The 18,620-nt window shown below is 40.9% G+C and overlaps 1 protein-coding gene and 1 long non-coding RNA gene across 4 annotated transcripts in view; both read left to right on the top strand.

The window, feature by feature from the left end:
- RBFOX1 (RNA binding fox-1 homolog 1) overlaps positions 1-18,620 on the top strand; it is a 1,460,772-nt gene that overhangs the window by 516,301 nt on the left and 925,851 nt on the right. The gene's annotated exons all lie outside the window — the stretch shown is intronic.
- On the top strand, positions 7,173-17,608 carry LOC116580477. Its single transcript, XR_004281670.1, has 3 exons — positions 7,173-7,226; positions 15,771-15,775; positions 17,596-17,608. It is a non-coding gene; the product is annotated as an uncharacterized LOC116580477 (long non-coding RNA).

The following is an 18,620-nucleotide window of genomic DNA, read 5'->3' as shown; positions in this document are numbered from 1 at the left end:
TGTAATCTTGTTTCTGTTATTTCCACCATATTTTTCAATCCAGCGAGCCTCATTACATTTGCAAGTGCATTAAATTAGAGCCTCTATAGAAGGAGAATGATGATTATCAGCTAATTTAATTATGTTTCTACATTTGCAGCATTTAATGATGTCTGCCATTGTTGTGGGGGATTCTTACATTGGCTCTAGGTAGAAATTAGCACTGATCCCATGTAAAGTTTATGTTATCAGATAAAACTTGACAGCTCATTGAGGTGCATGTTCAGTAATTTTTATATCTAATCAAAATTGATTTATGTGCAATCAAATTACAGAAATAAAGAAACAGCTTCATATAATTTAGTTGCTGATTATAGTGTTGCCTGCCTCGGAAGTCACACCGATGTGCGTCTTGTCGTTCTGTACCAACATTTCATCAAGGTCTAAAACTCTTTTTTTATTTCCTTTTTTTTTTTTTTTTTTTTTTTTAGTTTTAAAATTGCATAGTGTTTCAGTACTCCTGATTTTCTGATATAGATCAGATGAAACATTTATGCCCCATGAGTTTTGTGTCCTGTTCCACAAATGTCGTCTGGGTGTCCTTTCGTGTTGGGCACTGAAGGACTAGGCTTGCTGCAGTAGAGGTCTGGCTCACTCCTCAGAGTAAGAGGGAAGATCCACGAGAACAGAGAAGTGCTTGTCTAGGAGCTGGGTCCTGAGGGCGGAGGGAGCTGATTCTTCATTTTCCTCCCGCCCTACAGACTCCCAACCTAGAGAAAAATAAGTACACAATCCCAGTGGCAATTAAAATACAGAATTCAGTTAGTTTACTCATGAAGCTTCATTGGAAAACGGTATTTTTTGTATTTGTTTGGGAGACAGTTATTTACCAGTTACTGCGTGTCAGGTGTAATTTGAAGGAGTTTAAACTAACAAAGGACCCACATAATCATCACAGTAACCCTGAAAACAAACTGTTATTATTACCCCTACCCCCCATATTAAAGATGAAGAAATTGAGGCACAGGGGCATAAACTGGGGCCATCAGTCTGGAATGTGAAAGAACCAGGAATATATTCTATGTGGTCTGACTCCAGAGTCTTGTGCTTCTTTTTCTTTTTTTTAAAGATTTTGTTTATTTATTTGACAGGCAGAGATCACACATAGGCAGAAAGGCAGGTAGAGAGAGAGGGAAGCAGGCTTCCTGCCAAGCACACAGCCTGATGCAGGGCTCCATCCCAGGACTCTGAGATCATGACCTGAGCTGAAGGCAGAAGCTTAACCCACTGAGCCACTCAGGTGCCCCAAGTCTTGTGCTTTTGTCCCTTTGCGTTTCCCAAGATGAAACTGGCTCTCTGTCACCCAACCCCCTCTATCTCTACAGTCACATCCAGATGGTGGAACCAGTTGTGCATTACTCCACCTCTTACCACAGAGGAATGAGATTCAGCATAAAGCTGGCCTCTAGAAGGTGGGGCCCTGGGTCCTGCCCTAGGTGTGCTTACTTGTCCTAAGTGAGCTTAGGAAGCAGAGGTGAAACAAAGAACATGTGTTGTTTGGAGGTATCAGACAGAGCGAGGAGAGGGAGATAGAGGAGCTCACCTATCAGAAGAGTCCTTCCACCCCCAGTGAGGTAGATCGGGTGAGGAAGAAGATTGGACACTTGCTTCCCAAAACACTCCTAGCACAGTAGAGGGTTGGAGTAAGTCTGTGGGTCATGAGGGCATTCATGGAGGAATGAGAGGTGAGAATTGTTTACTCCTAGATGGACTCTTAAGAATCCATGACATGTGGTGAATGAAGTAAATTTTTATACAAATAAGCAGCACCTTCTAAAACAGAGGCATGATAGTAGGAAGGGTCAACCGTTCCATGAAGTTGGAGGAAGGGTGGGAATTTGGTGGAAGATGAAACTATGGCCAAACTATGAACAGACAGGCATGTCCCACAGGGCAGGGATAATGTTTGAATAAAGTTGAATAAGTCTCAGTGTAAAAGGAAAATATTCATAGGAATCATTTAGACATTCCATAATACTGAGTCACTTTAAACCATCACTCCCTAAAGTAATGACTATCTTCAACCTTTTTCTGTTCAAGGCCCACACTGAACATCAGTAAACCTGACAACAGCAATAAAAACATAATTATTGCTGCAATGTGCCCTGTCTTTGAGTGTTCATAAAGGCATCTGTGGGTCACACCATTTAAACATAAATATATAGGACCCTTATCAGGCTCCATTCTTTGTTCATGAGGCAACTTCCCCATCTTCTGGTTCTGATGGTAGTAGACCAGGTGTCCTTCTGGGCTGTCGGTTGAGAGTTAACAGTCTGCTTCTTACAGCTTAGGTATCTTGCTCAGCTCCCTCTTCTCTCTGGAGAACACTTTTAAGTCTGTATACTCAGTAGTAATGGAAGTATATTTTGTATCTTTTTCAAAATTTGGCAACATTCCCACGAAGAGTCCATTGATAGTAGAGTGCCGTAGACATTTGTACAAATGAGGTGAAACATACTCCTGCTGACTGGAGTATGTCCTGATAGGTGTAATTTTATTTTTTGTGGTATATGGATAAGCATTTGGTTGTAATTTCAGGTATGTATTTTTTTCAACATCTTATGCTATTTCTCAAATATAGAAAAGACGAAAGAGTCATGAACACTCTCATATATCCACCAACAAGGTACTAGAATCAACATTTTAGCATATTTGTTTTATCACAGTCTATCCATCTATCCATCACCAGTCCATCTTATTTTGGTTTTTATGCATTTCAAAGTGAGTTGTTGACACTAATACCCTCCAATCTTGAACACTTTAGGAAGCAGATCTTTGACAAGAGTTCACTATGTCCATTTTTTTTTTTTTTTTAGCTAAAATTGATTTCTATTGAAATACATACATCTTAAGTGCACCATTTGATGAGAGCTGACAGCTGGGTGCACTTGTGTGACATGAATTTCGATGAAGATACAGAACCATCATTTTCAATAAGTTTAGATACGTTTGGTTTGTGTATTAAAAAGTAATTTGCATACTAAACCTATGATTACATGGATAGTTTAAATTAAAAAGTGAATGTGTGTATATGTATGCACGCCTAGATATGCATGTCTGTATAGAATTTGTAGTGGATAAATAGTACAGGTGGCATGCAGAAGTGGCAAAAATTGTTAACTGTGTGGTAGTGCGCCCGTATTTGGCAATTACAGACCTAGGGAACAGGTAATCTGATCCTATTAGCAACGTCTTCAGGAAGAACATGAGCATATGAAACGTGCAAGGCTACACTGATGTAATGTCCAAGAAGAATGGGAAGAAACACAGTGTTACTTGTCTCATTGAGGATGTTTAACGACTTTTTGCTCTGAGAGTACCAACGGCTACAATTTTTCAAAGTCAGCCTTGATTTACATTTTATTTTTTAAGTACCCATACTGTCACCAATACTTAAGTTGGGATCAGCTGTCTTGGTTTCAAAAAGTAGGTTACGCTTTCATCTGTTGACCCCGAAACATGTAGATGAAAATCAACATTAATTGGCAGGACGAATGAGGGTGGGGAAGGTGGGTGTCTAGCTGCAGTCTTCTTAGAGTATTGAGAGAGATGCTCACAGCCCCTTAACTGGGGATGACAACTCGATTTTAATTAACAGCAGGTGAGTCTCGTGGTCAGCTATTTGACATTTAGGTGGATCACACAATAGCCTTTCCCTTTGAACCACATTTATTTCTAGCTTAATTAGTCCTTCTGAGATAGCCTTGCTATTAGCAACAGCCTCTCCATTTAAGATCCTTTTACCCAGACCTTTTATTTTTTTATTTTTTATTCTCATTTTAGTACTGGCTTAATGTTATAAAGGGCCTGGGCTAACTCATTTTAATGACCTCTGCTACATAAATGCTAATTTTACATTTGGCCTTATTTCAGTAGATTTTTTTTTTTTTTTAAAGACCATTGCTTTCCGAAGGACAAAAATGGAAAGATTAAACCCCTTAGTGTCATCTGCCTCAAAAAATCCTGTGGTTTCTTCTGACAGGAAGAGTGTTTTCAAATCCCTCCTTGGTCTAAGCTTCTGTGCTTGACATCTCATTATTTAACTCAGCTGTTTCAGCTTCACCTTCACCCAGTTAATTAAGTAACTCATTGAATGTATTATTCAGTTTTGATTCCCCGTCCCTGACAAAGAGAGATGGGGGAATGTTTCTTCATCCTTGCCCTCCTGCTACTTTCTCTTGCCTCTTCTTTCTCTTCTACCTACACCCAAAAGAAGGAAAAGAGAGATGAGCAGGGGGAAAAAAATGTGTCAAGAGAAGAGGAGAGAGGATGTTACTTGCTTAGTTAATTCATCAGTTCCTGGAGTGAATTTTTTTTCTTATAAATGGGACTGTACTCAAAAGAAGAAGAGGTTGGGCGCCTGGGTGGCTCAATAGGTTAAGCCTCTGCCTTCGGCTCAGGTCATGATCTCAGGGTCCTGGGATTGAGCTCCACATTGGGCTCTCGGCTCAGCAGAGAACCTGCTTCCCCTTCTCTCTCTGCCTGCCTCTCTGCCTACTTGTGATCTCTCCCTGTCAAATAAGTAAATACAATCTTAAAAAAAAAAAAAAAAAGGAGATGAGGTTGATGATGGTGATGGTCTGATAATCTAGCCTATCAGATGGTCTAGCCTATGATGGTCTGATAACCTAGCTCATAATGTTGCTCTATGGAAAGTCCTGTTCAAGACATCTTTCTTACAGGATCTTTTCTAATACTCAGAACAGCCCTGTGAGGGAAGCACTTGTAATATAGCCACTCCACAGATTGGAAAGCAAAAATTCTATCGAGTTAACTAGTTTGTTCAGATATCACAGCTAGTAGGCATCAGAAATTTAACATGAAGCCAGAACTTGCTGATTCTTAACACTCCTGAGAGCAAGAGCATCTCTGGTGGGTGCCTCTGTATTTTTAGTGAAGTTTATATTCCTGATATTGGTGGGTAGGGGTTTATGACAATACATCATGGAGAGGACATCCTAATGGCAGGTTATCTGTATATATCTCTTGACCTATTAACAATGAAGTTGACTTTTCTCTAGAGCAATGGTCCTCAACCAGGGGTAGTTCTTTCTCCCAGGGGCATGTGGTCCAGCAGTTATGATATATGATCCTCTACATGGGTACATTGACTTCAATGAAAACATTTAAATGCACCTTACTGGACATGTGTGGATTTGGTGGGGAGAAGGGGGCTGAATTTGCATCTCACTGGTTGACTGCTGAGCTGGCTGGAAATAAATAAGAAAAGACATTTAATGTGGATAAAATTAGAAGGGGGGCAGGGGATACTGGGAGGGGGTACCAGCACAAGGAAAGAGAAAGAAACCCTAACATGCAAAGGCAGATAGAAATTTAGAAGGTCAAAGCCAGAGTAATTGAAACAGACTTTGGAAATTGTGGATCTGAGAAAGCATTAGAGGTTAAGGGGTAGGTAAATAGAAAGATAAGGAAAACTAAAGAGACAAATAGAATAAAACCAAAAAAAAGGTATGTTCATTGAATAGGAGGAGGGAAAGGCAGTGGAAGAGAGGTGGGAGGTAGTAAGAGAAGAAAATGCATCTTTAATGCATATTTAAGAAAAAGGAAGGCAGAACCTTGTAAGAAGGTAAAGTAGACTTAATATTTTTCATTATTATGGAACTCTTTTTTTTTGGAGGGGAATAACCCCAAATAGAGGACGCGTGGTGTAGGGAGGTGGGTAAAAAGCGCACTCAGAGATCACATTCTTTAAGTCACTCCACGTGTCTGCCAGGTACTGATCTAGGTAGGGATCCAGCACAGAATAAAAAGCAAGCGAAAGACCTTGCCTTCATGGAGCTGAGCCTAGTAGATGCAGAGACAGAAAAATAAACAAGATCCATGTTGTAAGTGCCAAAAATAATAAGCACAATAAGGAAAAGAAAAGAGGGAGATGATAGAGCATGACCACATGTCAGGGGCTCAGCCCAGGGATGAGCTGCAGTTGGAACCCACACCAGAATAGGGGGAGGGAGCTTTGCAGGGGAAGGCAAGCAAACACCTAGAGGCGGGCGTAGCCACTGCGTCTGAGATGCTGTAAGAAAGTCAGTGCGCCTGAAGTGGAGTGGGCAAAGGTAGATACGGATGGTCACTAGGGAATGGGTCCAACAGGGCTATGTGGGAAGTTGGATTTCATTTCAGTGGGCTGGGAGGCCAGTAGGGTTTCCAAAAGAGAAGTTTCACAGTTTGACGAATAAGGATATACCTGGATTTGATAACTGTATCTGCTACTTATTAAGTCTATGTCCAGAACAAAAATTACTTTGCCTTTCTGAACCTTAGATTCTTCCTCCCTGAAGTACAGATAATAATAAAACTTACTGCATAGGATTATTGTAGAAGCGATGCATGTAACCCTTCACAGGATGTGCTTGCCCCAGGTCAGTGTTCATTACCTGCTAGCTAAAAATCCAAACAATACCAACCACAGATTTGGGAAACCTTAGACTAGCTATTATAAAGATATCCAGGAAAAAAAAAAATCTGCTTTGATCCACTGTTGGTGGGAATATAAACTGGTACACCCTCTGGAAATCAGGATGGGAGTTCTTCAAAAACATTAAAAGTAGAACTACCGTACAATCCAGCGATTCTGGATATACAGCTGAAGGAAAAATTATGATCTTGAAGAGATGCGTCTGCTTCCATATTCACTGCAACATTTTCACAATAGTCAAGGTGTGGAAACAACCCAAGTGTCCATGAATGAATGAATGAATAAAGAAGATATGGTATATATTGATAGTGACATTCAGCTGTTAGGAAGGAGGAAGTCTTGCCATTTAGGACAATGTGGATAGACTTTGAGGGTATTATGCTAAGTGAAATAGGACAGATCCTACTTATATGTGGAGCTAAGAAAAACCCCAAAGTCATGGGAACAGAGGATAGATTTGTAGTTGCCCGAGGCAAGGAGTGAAGGGTAGGGGAATTGAGTGAAGGTGGTCAGTCGGGGCACACTTCAGTTATAAGATGAATGGAGACCTGGTGGACAGCATGGTGCAGTTTACAACGTTGTATTGTGTGTTTGAAAATGGCCAAGAGAGTAGATCTTAAAAATTCTCATCGTGGGGAAAAATGTCACTGCGCGAGGTGATGGATATTAACTAAACTTGTCTGCAGTCTTTCTTTCACAATATATACGTAGATCAAATCATTACGTTGTACACGTTAAACTTATACAATGTGTTACGTCTATTACCTCTCCAAAATACTGGCATAACAGATCCGAACTCTGTGGAGAAATAAGATTTCATAAGCGGCGTGGAGTTCACTCGTGTTCATCAGTTGTGCTGCTGAGACAATATTCCTGTGGTGATCAGAAGAATGATCTTCCCTTGCCTGCAAGTCTGTGGCTCTTGGCCGTGTGCAGGAAGTCCACCGTGAGGAAGAGGGGTGGGGAAACAGAGATACAGTGTCTCTTGCCTTTGTTGATGGATCTCAGTGGAACAAAAGTGAACCTTCCAAGGAGAAGGTAGGCTGGCATGGGTGTTTTGCTTGAGGTATCCCTTTGATGATGCTGTGCCCATGTGATACCCAGCAAAGCTCCTTTTTAACTGAAGTGTCTGCCGGGCCTACCCAACCTGGAACTCATTGATAAAGCTTTAAGCAGCCTCCAGGCCTGTTGACCTCCGAGAGTGACTTAGGCTGACTTTATCGGCAGTGGCTCTTCTTTTTCATTATATTTGCTATTACCAGAGCTGATCTTTTTTCTTAAAACCTGTTAACCTTATATAAGGGGATGGGACCATTTGAGCTCTCCGACAGGAAGCTGATGGGAAATTTTAAGCCTCCAAAATAGGTTGAGAACTTCCCGTTGTTTGGGGTCCTGGCGGAGGTTACTTTAAAAAAAAAAAAAAAAAAAGGCGGGGGAGAGATTGGAATATAAATTCTTGGTGTTTTTTTCTGGGGTTGGCCGATTTCTTCCCCAAGAGCATGCCTTTTTTCTAGCCCTTGGGGGAGGGCGGTATCCATCTTACAGAGGAAGCTTGATGAGTAAGTACCCTAGTGTCGATGTTAGGACAGGTCATATGTTCAGAATTGCTGCTTGTGCTTATAGACCAAGAAATGCTCTTCTTCCACAGGTAGGCAGAAAAGAATTGTGGATATTTAAATCTGAAGATGCTTGTGCCTGGCTATAGGAAGACACAGTATTATTTGATTTCAAGCCAGTTAGTGAAGATTGTAAATGGGCATGTGTGTTAGTGACTTAAAATCCAGGCTCTGTGTTAAACCTTTGATAAGCATTTTTCATAAACACAAATACACACACACACACACACACACACACACACACTTGTATATTCTGTTATACCAGTCATACTGAGTAATTGATGGAAGCTCAAAATGGTTAGAAGAGCTAATAAATAGCAAAACTGCCTTCTGTTGTGTATTCATTAACTTCTCCATTAAAAATAAATTTTTCCCATGGACTGGGTTACTGTTTTAAGAACATGATGATGAGGAAAACCAATTGGCTAAATGGTTAACCAATTGGCTAAGTGGTTAAGATCACCAGCTTTTGGGTAAAATAAATCTGGTTTAACTCCTAGAGCCAGCTTTTGTTAGTTCTGTGACCTTGGGCAAGAAACCTAGCCTCTCTTGAGTTTGTTTCGTCTAAAATGGAGATAATCATTCTGTCTGCCTCATGGGATTAAGTGAAGTTTTATATCTATCTACCTCTCTATCTATATACTTATATAATGTATAATACACAATATATACTTACTTATCATATATATTATACATTTATTATACTACATAAATATAAAATATAAAATGATATATTTGTATTTTATTATGTATTTTATATTTTATTTATATATTATATACATCTCATATTTATGTGTGTGTATATATATACACACATACACATACATATGCAGTTTTTCACAAAGAATGACTTTTTAGAAGAAGTCTGGTTGGTTTTGGTACCCTTGCCTTTGAGGAGCTGTTAACGTCATGGAACAGACAGGCAAGGATGCCGTGCACTGGAAATACAGGTCCAGATGAGCTCAACCCCACAATAGAAGTGCATGTGGAGGGTGTGGTGCCAGAAAGCTGTCTCTTCTGGGTGGTTAGAACAGAGGTTAGAACAACTACCTTCAATAAGCAGGTAGTTGGGTAAGCAGATGGAGAGTGGTTCAGGTTAAGGGGACACAGTGAATCAACTTTCTGGAAGATAAAAATATTTAAGAACAGTTAGATTCACTCTAAATGCAGTATCTGTGGAGAAATATCATAGAGTACAAATCTAGGAAAGAAGGTGGGATTGGTCAGAACATGACTCACTGCCCTGGAATTTAAATCCAAGTAGTCCCATGCTTTCACCAATTCAGAATTGGTTTGAGATGATTATGGTACCAAAAGGAAAATTTTTCTTCATTTTATGTATTTATATATTTTACCCAACATAAACTACTTAAACACACTTGAAAAATCAAGCTCATACGTTTAGGTCAGTACCCAGTGCATCTGAACAAAAAGCAATCAAATGTTAAAAGGTACTAATCTTCTTAATCAGAAATCAGAAATCCTCTAATATATCAGAAATCAGACAGACTTCTGTTGTATGATCATCTGAAACTCACAAATGTAGAAGTCAGTAAACAAACAAACAGCAGAGAAAACACCAGAACATATATTTTGCTTTAAATATTTAAAAGAATGAAATTCTGGGGCACCTGTCCGGCGTAGTTGGTTGAGTGTCCAGCTCGTGGTTTCTGCTAAAATCATGACCTCAGGGTTGTGGGATTGAGCCCCAGGTTGGGCTCTGTGCTAAGCACGGAGTCTGCTTGGGACTCACTCTCCCTCCGCCCTGCTTCTCTCCTATTCTCTCTCCCTCTTCCAAATTAATTAATTAATTTTTTTAAAAAAAGATTGAAACTCTATCCAGATAACTGGTTGTGAATGTAGAACCAAATAAAAGAAATCACAGCAGGAAGTACAACGAGGCATGAAGGAAGACACTAGAAGAGCATTGACCTGTGTCTACATATTCTTCAAGAACATGACAGTCTGGGACTTTTTAGCAGGAGGGCGAGACTTGCTAAAGTTAACCTCTTGGAGGTGGCATTGACTGAGTTACAATGTCAGAACCAGCCATCCATGTTTTAGGAAGTGAAGACAATGAAACAAATTTTATAGGCATTTTATCCCGAAGGGTTAAAGTGATAAAATTTCTCATTTTAAAGAGATCAGCCTTTCTAATTGGGAATAGTCAGCCTTTATTTCTCACCTCCTTCTCAGGACAGTATGGATAATTGAGGTATTTAAGACATATTGAGGGCTATCTTAGATTTCTACTACTCTCTCCCAAACATAATGTTTATGTCCCATAAATTGTATAGGCCTGTCAACACAAAAGAAAAAGTAATCAGAACTTTAAAGAGTATTCTTAATTCTCTTTTTGCGAGTAAAAACCAAATGACAGTTTCCGCAAGTAAACATGGCATTTGGGAAAGAGGGTGAACAAGCAGCGAAATGTAATTACCCTAAACTGTCTCTTTTAAGGTACATTTTTCCTGTACTCATGTAAGAATTGATATGAGTGGGCGCCTGGGTGGCTCAGTGGGTTAAGCCGCTGCCTTCGGCTCAGGTCATGATCTCAGGGTCCTGGGATCGAGTCCCGCATCGGGCTCTCTGCTTAGCAGGGAGCCTGCTTCCCTCTCTCTCTCTCTGCCTGCCTCTCCATCTACTTGTGATTTCCCTCTGTCAAATAAATAAATAAAATCTTTAAAAAAAAAAAAAAAAAAAAAAAAAAAAAAAAAAAAAAAAGAATTGATATGAGTGTTTTGCAGAGTGGATTACTAATAAATCACATGGCTTGGGAAAGAACATTTACATCCATATTTCTGTTTCATTTTCTGAAAAAGCTTAAGTGGTTATTTCTCTGGTGACTTTTGAATTTACTCTTGGGGTTCCAAAGTTCAGGGTCTACTATTTAGATATACAAATTTATTATAATACAAAAATAAACTTTTGGGGTGCCCGGGTGGCTGACAATTGGTTTCAGCTCAGGTCATGATCTCAGGGTCTCAGGGTCGTGGGATGGAGCCTGGCGTCTGGCTCCGTGCTCAGCAGAGGAGTCTGCTGGAGACTCTCTTTTCTCCCTCTGCCCCTCCCCCAGCTTGTGTGTTCTCTCTGTCTCTCAAAATAAATAAATAATGGTTTAAAAAATAGACTTTTCTTTCTGGTATGTTAACTTTTAGATCCATGTTGGCAAACTTAGGCATATTCCATTGAAAGCTAAACCAAGAGTATCTGTATGTTCTTTGATGAGTGAAAATACGGACACACAGATTGAATATCTTGTGTTACACAAGTTTATATAATGTCTGGCCCTCCAGTAGCAAATTTGTACACTTAGTGTTATTTCCTTCATAATACCCATTCCAGAGTATATAGAAAGACAGAAAACAAGAGAGATCTGTATCTTTTCCAAATCCATGCTGGTTTGGTTTGAGCAGCGGTGGGAGTGATAGCGACCATTTGTAGATTACTTAAGGCCATAGACAATAAAGTTTGTATTCTTGGAACAAAGAGTTGATTACTTAATCTTATTGAAAAGGTTACTATCCATTTCCTACCAGAACGTGAAATGTCAAAACAAGGTCACAAAATATTGCTTCCCAAGAAATTGTGGTTGACAAGATGGCTACAGCCCAAATGAATACTGCAAATAACCAGTTTTCAAGGAGAGCTGTGGCTCCACCCAGCAATCAGCAAAGCTTTGTCAATGTCTTAAAGCAGAGCCACTGCTTGGAAACCGGTAATGCATCTCTCTATACTCAAGAGGTGTAATACAAGAATGCTTCCCCCCCGCCCCCAGATAGTTTGCACTAGCTCTGTTGAACTTCAATAATGCTCTACCTTCTCTGGCATAATCCTTGCTTTGACCATTAGTTGTGTTTTTGGAATATCTGATTCCTAGAAGGAGATTATATATTCAATTAAGTGGTTTTGTTTAGTCCTTACAGTGTGAAGACCCTTACAAGAGGAGCTTAGTGGCTGTTGACATAGACTGTGAACATCAAGTCCTAGGAGACTTGTGCTCTTAGAAATTCCCATCTGGGGACACCTGGGTGACTCAGTGGCTTAAGTGCCTGCCTTTAGCTCAGGTCATGATCCCAGCGTCCTGGGATCAAGCCCTGCATCTGGCTCCCTGCTCTGCGGGGGGCCTGCTTCTCCCTCTCCCTCTGCCTGCCACTCCCGCTGCTTGTGCTCTTTCTCTCCCTGTCAAATAAAATAAAATCTTAAAAAAAAGAAAGGAAGGAACGAAGATAGAGTCCCATCTTTTGTTGTTCCTAGGGGTCCACTTAATGGACAGAGATAGCAATGACACTGAAGAATTCAGGCAGTGTTTAGAACCATCTTATATAGAGACTGAAGAATAATAATGATGAAATTATCTAATAGAACAATATCTAGTGAACATAGATAACTATAATAAGGTTTAAAAATTGCAACTGTAAAAACAAACCCTTCCAACCCCTCTGACTACATGACAGCATTGTACGTGCTTTATCCCAGCTTAATACTAACACCAGGCTGATGGTATCCGGACTGGTACTAATCCTATTTTCTGAGAAAGGGAGGGCACAGATAAGTTGCCTCATCAAATCACATAGCTGTTAAGTGGCAGAGGGAGGATTTGAAGCAAGGTAGATTCATTCCTGAGTCTTCTTTCTTATTTTGGTCTACACAGCGAGGTTGAAATTAAAATACAGTTTCTCATTGCCTTTGCCCTCACATATCATTGTGAATTCTTTCATTATCTTAGTATTGCTGAACATTCACTGTGTCACATTTCCTCAAGTGGTTAGTAGATTAATTAAGAACGAGTCTATATTCTTTATTTTTTTGTTCTTAATTTGAGTCCTTTATATAGGTGATGTGGGGCATAGCTACATTGTGTCAGATGTAGGGGACACTCAAAAAATGCATGTGGCCCTATAGTGAGGAGTGAAAAGCTCCTCATGACAGACCCAAGTTCCTGGTCCAGCTCCTCTTTCAGTTGACCTTGAACCAGATTAAGTTTTCAGGGCACCATATCAAACCAGTCCATTTCCTGCTCTAGCGCCCTCTTGGGGTTGTTTGAAGGCAAAGCTCAACAACAAGCATTAATAAGAACACAACCGCATCCAAAACGCAAAGGAGGCTGTGGACAGGGAAGAGAGCCACTATGGCAGCCAGCTCTTCAAGTGGAAGGCCAGGCTTCTTTTTTTAAATAGGGCCTGCCTGATTGACAGCGAGGCTGTGGGCCCATTTAGTGGGCAGGGCGTAAAGCCCGCTTGCCTTTCTTCATCCTGCTCTCCTGATACTCCACTTGGTTGCTTACCTGGAGTGCACTAAACTTCAATTTGATAATTGCGTCCTCAAATCCCTTAATGAAGGCGCCTATCAAAGTATAAATAATTACCCAGTAATTTTGTATTTGCAAACTCTATCCTGGCTGTTTATGCTTCTCTGTGGTTCAGATGGGAAGTTCGGGGGGCCTACCTCACACTTTCCTAAGTCAAGGAAATTTCAAAAGCCCTGAGGTTGGCATCCTAACACCATCCGCCACCCAAGGAGCTCACGTCGCTCCCTCCCAACACTGATCTCCATCTTTTCTCCTACTATTTATAAACCCATTGGAAGGCTGCTTTTTTGTTTTGGTGCTGGTGGTGCAGATGTCTGTCTGCATCAGAGGTACTGTCCTGGAGCTCCTGGGTGTGATCGCCTGGCTTCCTGAAGGCACCCAGGATCCCTGTGAGCCTGGGCTGTTTGCTTCTGCACTTGTTTCCTCATCAGCAATGTTTTGTCCTTTGGACAACACACGCCTTAGTCATGGCAGGCACATACCAGCGGGCTGTTGGGCTTCTCAGTGGACGTGCTGGGGGTCATGCAGGAAGCTAAAAGCCGAGAAGACAACACAACAAGACGAAATGCAATAGGACAAAAACCTGACTTGGGTTGGGAGTTTTTGTGGGGGTGCTCCTCTGAGTATGCAGTTTTGGGGGGGTTGCTTAGCCGCTGGGGCCTGCTATGAACGAAGGGAGAAGCTGCATTGCTGGCAGAAGCCAGATGACACACCCAAGGCTTCCTGGGCTGGTGTTTTTCTCCTAGACACTGTTTTTAAACACCCAGACTTGTTGAGAGCTGAGCAGGTGACAGCTCCTCCACAAGTATTATTCTTAAAAGCTGCACTAAAATTATTCACCTCATGTAAAAACAAGTGCGATTTACATCTAATATGGGTAATTACTTTTACAGTTAATTAAAAGCGCTCTCATTAAACCCCTGCTGTGATGCCAATGCATAGCTTTTATTTGCAAACAGACCCTTGGTTGGAGTTTACCTTGGTGACATACTGCTCCTACCTGAGAGGGGGCTGCCTTCCTCAGTAGCAAATTTAAATCTGCTGAGCCTGCAGCCCTGGGCTGCCAGGGTTCCTGCCAACTCTCTCTCGTCCCCTGATAACTAAGCTGCAAAAAAACATAGGATGAAGAGTACAAAATAATTCATGGTGGGGTGAGGGTGTGATCTTCAAAGAAGAAAGTCACAACTTTTCAATGAAAGACCTGCTATCTTTATTTGCATGAAGATGTAGTTTGGGAATTCTTTTGTGGGCTTTCTGGCTTTACAGCTCTTTCCTGCTACCTCTCTCCCAAAGAGAATATCCCATAACCCATCCCCACTTAAAATTCCTCTCCAACATAAAGTCAGCAACATGGCATTCTGAGCTAGCCAACTAAAGTAGGTTCTACTCTCTTGGTTGAATGGCGTTATATTGAGATCTTAGCTCGCTCTTTCTTTCCTTCTTTCTTCTTTTCTTTCTTTCTTTCTTTCTTTTGTGGCCATTTGTATGAGTTCAGGCAAAACAATTCTGAAATAAATTCTCAGTCTTCACATTCAGATTGAAACTTACCGTTTTTGGAGCATCCCGTGCCTTGAAACAGAGATATACTGAACCTCCTTAAACACATACTAATAAAATGCTTTCTCAAATGATCACATTCCTGCTAAGTAATTAAGGCATATTAATTAAAGTATACAGCCATTTGAGACTTAAATTTTGAGGAAAGAGATAGATTGTAATATTTCAAGAAGTTTACAGACCCCGTGAATGGGACGGTGTAGTGTAGTGCTTCGTGCTTTTTAGTATTTTACGAAGTTATTTGCTGCCCTCTGCTGGCACTTTATGAGATTGCAGGGGCTGAGCAAATTTGTGAATGGAGACCAATGAAGTGGATATAAAACGTGGCAGTGCAAATGTTCTGTGCTATTCTTTATGTATTCAGGTGACCTTATTTGAATCTTGGTCTTTCGAGCTGAATCAACACAAACTGAAGAGTTCAGCAGGAAGGCACGCATGACTCCAAACTTGTACCAACTATAGTTATGAACAGTTATTCTTTTTTATTTTTTTATTTTATTTTTATTTTTCCCCCCGAAAATAACTTAAATAATGCAATTGCATTTTGGATAATGTTTTAAATATTCAGATCCAAAGACAAATTATGGTGTTGAGGAAAGTGTACAATACAAAGCATGTAGATGGGTTTCAATCCCTCTTCTGTCATTTGTTATCAAAGGCAGTGCCCAACACTCTTTGACCCTCAGTTTTCTCATCTGCAGAATGGAAGCACTGGGGCAAATGGTACTGTGGCTTGTATTGATTTTCAAAGTTTGAATCTCTGTGAGGGTAGGAAAAAAAACAAAACAAAGCCTGAGAACCCAGGTTGTAGTAAATGTTCTGAGTCCTAGAATCTCAGTTCATACTGGTTAGCTTCTTTTTTTTTTAATTAATTAATTTTTTTTTAATTAACACACAATGTATTATTAGCCCCAGGGGTACAGGTCTGTGAAACACCAGGCTTACACACTTCACAGAACTCACCATAGCACATACCCTCCCCAATGTTCATAACCCCACCCCCCCTCCCTGCCCACACCCCCCAACCACCCTCAGTTTGTTTTGTGACATTAAGAGTCTTTTTTGGTTTGTCTCCCTCCCGATCCCATCTTGTTTCATTTATTCTTTTCCTACACCTCAACCCCCCCAAGTTGCATCTCCACTTCCTCATATCAGGGAGATTATTAGCTTCTTTTAAGTAATAAGTAATTGTTACTTGCAGAGCAGTAGGAGACTTAAATGTCCAAACTATAGAAAAATTGCCATTGAAAAGAAAACTATAGGGGCGCCTGGGTGGCTCAGTGGGTTAAAGACTCTGCCTTCGGCTCAGGTCATGATCTCAGGGTCCTGGGATCGAGCCCCGCATTGGGCTCTCTGCTCATCGGGGAGCCTGCTTCCTCCTCTCTCTCTCTGCCTGCCTCTCTGCCTACTGTGATCTCTCTCTCTGTCAAATAAATAAATAAAATCTTAAAAAAAAAAAGAAAAATAAAAGAAAACAATAAATGAAGGGGAGCAGATGCTACACCAAATTATGCCTTTTTACCATAAGGATCATTTGGGGATGATTACTTTAGGGAGGCTGTAGATTCAGTAGAATCTCTGAGAACAGGGAAGTTGCCCTTTTCCTGAAAAAGGTATTTACATTTATAAGAGAAATCTCCATCTGTAAAGGTGTCTTCCTGTACCAGAAGAGAAAGGGGACTCCAGCTCTCCAGAAACTCTCATCAGTGGAGGAGACAGTGACTTAATAATCTCACCCTTGTTTACTGTGTTTTGCCTGATAATCTTTCATAATGGGCCATTCCCCATCCAACTTCTTTCTTTGCCTTTAGCTGAAGAAGGCCTTGATGGCTGGGACCATTTTGGGACTTACTCATTTTTTTCTGGGCCTGTCCCATGTATATAGGAAGTATAAAAGTCATTAAATTTCCGTTTGTTCTTATCTAGTTAATCAGTCTTTGATTACGGGGATATGAGCGAAGAAGCTAAAAGGGTAGAGGGAAACTTACTATTTTTTTTTTTTCTCCCTGACTATTGTGGATTTAGCGTTTAAAATGCACTTTCGAATTCTTTTTGGAGTGTGATGTCGAAATGTACTTTTTCAATAATGTTATAAACTGCCTTGCCATAGCGTTTATTTTCCGTTTGAAAAGGAGCAAGACACCTGGATTTCTTCCCGAGTAGAAGGGTAGTTGATCGGAAACCCTGTTTGGATTTGGCATGAATCTTTGGCTGCGTCTCCACCGATACAGGACAGATGTTAGGGTTCGGGGTCGAGAAAGAATTCTTTTTTTTTTTTTTTTTTTTTTTTAAGATTTTATTTATTTACTTGACAGACAGAGATCACAAGCAGGCAGAGAGGCAGGCAGAGAAAGGAGAAAGCAGGCTCCCTGCTGAGCAGAGAGCCCATGGGATCATGACCAGAGCCAAAGGCAGAGGCTTTAACCCACTGAGCCACCCAGGCGCCCCAAGAAGGAATTCTTGAGACATGTTGGTACAAAAAGGGGACAGGACATGTGGGCTGTGCCTGGGTCCGGAGGGATGGCCCATTACACACTTACAAGTTGGAAGGGGATTAGGGTTAGTATGAGTCTCGAAGGAATTTGGAAGCAAGGTTTCCAGGGCCTTGAAGGGGCTAGCTATTGTTGGGGAAAAAGGTCAGTTATGACTGTCTAATAAAACCTGACTAATGAGACCTTCCGATGTATATCGGCGGACCACATTGCTGCAGAAGTGCAGGGTTCTTTGCTCTTTGAGTAGAAGAGTGGATCTTCCAGACACAAAAGGGTGAAGCGATAGTTTATTAAGCAAAGGTGAGAACAGGAAGCAAGCTCTCTAGAGGGAGAGGGGTCTCTTCATGGTCGCCACATGATGTAGTTTTGAGACCGGCCAAGAAAGATTTCTTGAGACATCTTTTGTGCAAAAAAGTTGATTTAGTTAAAACATAGGGAACAGGACCTGTGGGCAGAAAGAACTGCACTAGGGTCACAAGGAATAGCCCAGAATATACTTTCAAGTTGGGAGGGGGTTAGGGATAGTGTAAGTCTCTAAGGAATTTTGGAAGCAAGGCTTCCAGGACCCTGAGGGAGCTCACTATTGTTAGGAAAATGTCATTTATGACTGTCTAATAAAACCTGAGTCATGAGAACCTTCAGATGTATATCGGTTGGTCATATGCTTGGGGATGATTACTAACATATCTTGGGGGAATAGAGATAAAGGAATTTTCCAAAGGAATTTTTATGTTCAAGTAGACTTACACGATCCTGGGGGTCAGGCTAAGATTGCCTTCTGCCCTCAGCAAAGTATTAACATCGAGGCCTCTGAGTTCCTAGAGGAAGGTCACTTTGCCTGTTTCAAGGACTTGTCAGTGGGCTCTAAGTAGTAAGGAAATCGAATTTTTCTTTCGCCTTTGTTTCCCACATCATCCACCAGCTCTTGAGAGCTGTTTTTAACGGTAGGTATTTCCTTTGAAATGCCCTATGGGACTTGGTGGATAGCTGAGTGCAGGAGAACAATGCTACGTCAAAGATAAACTGACTTCACTTTACCCTCATTTCCGGTATAGGTGCCCTGGTCTTTTCCCTATGTTGTCCTTCCAGGGTTGATACCTGAAGTCATTCCCAGAAGTTCCAGGGGGACCCGTGAACAGAACACCTATGCACCTGCCCTTGCATCTCTT

Source organism: Mustela erminea, chromosome 20, assembly GCF_009829155.1.
Source record: "Mustela erminea isolate mMusErm1 chromosome 20, mMusErm1.Pri, whole genome shotgun sequence".
Classification (NCBI taxonomy): Eukaryota; Metazoa; Chordata; class Mammalia; order Carnivora; family Mustelidae; genus Mustela; species Mustela erminea.
Note: the sequence above shows the minus strand (reverse complement) of the source record. Positions and strands in the feature narration are given on the sequence as shown.